The sequence below is a fragment of the Penaeus vannamei genome, chromosome 3, assembly GCF_042767895.1.
Source record: "Penaeus vannamei isolate JL-2024 chromosome 3, ASM4276789v1, whole genome shotgun sequence".
Classification (NCBI taxonomy): Eukaryota; Metazoa; Arthropoda; class Malacostraca; order Decapoda; family Penaeidae; genus Penaeus; species Penaeus vannamei.
The window spans coordinates 11800106-11802605 of NC_091551.1; positions in this window are offsets into that span (position 1 = coordinate 11800106).

The following is a 2500-nucleotide window of genomic DNA, read 5'->3' on the forward strand; positions in this document are numbered from 1 at the left end:
GTGTTGGCAGCATTAATCGTATTCTTTTGCCCTGTGGAAATTTGTTCTGACTTCTCTCTCTCTCTCTCTCCTCTCTCTCTCTCTCTCTATCTATCTATCTATCTCTCTCTTTTCTAGTTCGTCTTAAAGTTTGGTTTTAATTAGCCTGAGCGATATCTAGGACTGAAGGAATTTCCAAGTCAGTAGTCAGGATTAACATATTTAACATTTCAACCATATGGAATTTTTATTATTATTATTATTGTTATTATTATAGTATGGCATTAAATTTATCATAATATAGATATATGGTGTGCATTCCTAAAACCTGTTTTATCTACTTATATTTCTGGAAACTATTAAAGAATCCAGTACACTGTATGCAAGAAAATATGTTTGCATTGGCCATCGCCTTCAAATATATGTCAGTGATGTAATTTGGTAAAATTCCTGTCAATTGAAATAAAATAAATTTCTACGATCTTAATATTGTGAGCATCCACAATCACCTGGTGACTGGCATTTTACAATTACGTTTACTTGCGCACTTCCTGTAATCTATGTGTCCAATGATATATACTTGATCCAAATATTTAGTTTGTAATTTCACAGAATCACATTTCAAAAACCAATATCTGTGGTTGCTGTAATCCTTATCTGAACCCGAGAACAAAAATTACAAAATGTAAAAACTTGGTCCATACTTATAGCGTAAACAATAAGTAATTACTTCAATACTTATAACTTCAGGCTTAAATTCCCCATCAACACCCCTTCTGCCCATTGCAAATATTGCCCTATTTGCCTATTGCAAATATTGACAGCAATCAAGAGTTGAACTCACCTTCTATAGCCCGGGACAGGTATTAACGAAATTTCATAGGTTTCGGGATTTGTCTGTAACAGGAAAGTCCTTGGCTCCGTAAAACACACACACACACACACACACACACACACACACACACACACACACACACACACACACACACACACAATTTTTGTTTTTGGTTCCTCATGAAAATGTCTTTGATAATTTATTTATTTTTATTTTTTATTTATTTTATTTTATTTTTTTGCTTATGACTCGGCTAAATATTGAGGCAGATGTAGACAAGTATCCCACATACACAAGGACTGTCTTTATTTTGTTTCCTTGGGTCTATTAACAATAGTAATATCAATTCTAGTTATTAGCCTCAATTTGAAAAGTGGCATGAGTGTGACCCAGAAATTAAATCGTCACCGAATCATTGAAAATCTATTATAAACTATCAAAGACTGTTTTCCGAGTCTTTAAATACGTAAAAAAAAAAGAAAAATCGTGACCTTTTATGAAGACCTTTCCAGGATTTAATGTGACAGAGGAAGGTAAAGCACACTCACTGTTTTTTTTTTTTTTTTTTTTTTTTTTTTTTTTTTTTTTTTTTTTAATAAGACATTAAGATCCCTGCATCTCCTTTTCTTCAACGAACAGGCCAACAGCAAACGTGTGCAGTAATATGCTGCTAAAGAGATGTGTTAACCAATTATAACCATTCCGCCATTTGAAATTGTACAATTATAAAAGAACTGTCAATTTACTTCACATGCGATGGAAAAGTTGCCATACACAAACTAGAATGATTGAATATTGAGACAACAGTTTCAGAATCCTCCTGGATTTCGTCTTCCTGCCTGAAGAGGAAAGGGAAAGGAAGGAATAGACGAGGGAGAGGGGGACGAAGCAGCAAGGCAAACGAAGGGTAGAGGGAAGACAGGTAACCGGAAGCGAAGGCAGGTAAGGTAAGGTCGAAGGGCCAGGCGGTCGAAGCGAAGGATGGCCGATAAAACCTTCGAGAAACTATTGCTGACGTTGCGAATGGGCAGTCGATTTTCAGGGGAAATTTCCCTGTTTGTGGGCGGTGACGTCAGCAAACGGATTGACAGTTGATGTAGCCGCCCAGTCCATCGGCTGGCCTGTGCCCCAATTATTGCAGAAGGCGTTGTTGATATGCTCCCTTATTATAGCGTCCTTATATCCAGAAAGACGCATTGTGGTACTCGTATCTGTCTCGCCAAAGTACTGCTCATCAAGGAATAGCATAGGTGCCCGCATTTGAGATGGGCACTTATGTTATGCTCTTGTGTGCATTAGATTGCAGCAACATCGAGAATATAGTGAGGGTAGTCCAGCATAAAGAAAGGATCGATCATAGACAGTTATAATAATGGGCTGATGACAGAGTATCAGCTCCTTGCACAACACTGCATGATACAAGGTCGGTATACTGAGCTTTCATTGCATAACGGAAAGCTTTTAGTTTCCTACAAATACACTCATATGTCAAGTGCATAAAAAAGTGAAAAAAAAATAAATCAGTGATGATAATGAGAATATTAAAAACATGGATGGCAATGATAATAAAGATGGGGATGACGAAAATGATAATGATAAATATAAACAGTATGAAGTAACTTTTTGTATGTAACACTCGCTACATTTTCTTTTTGTGGAGCATATTCTCTACGACGGAAATAACCT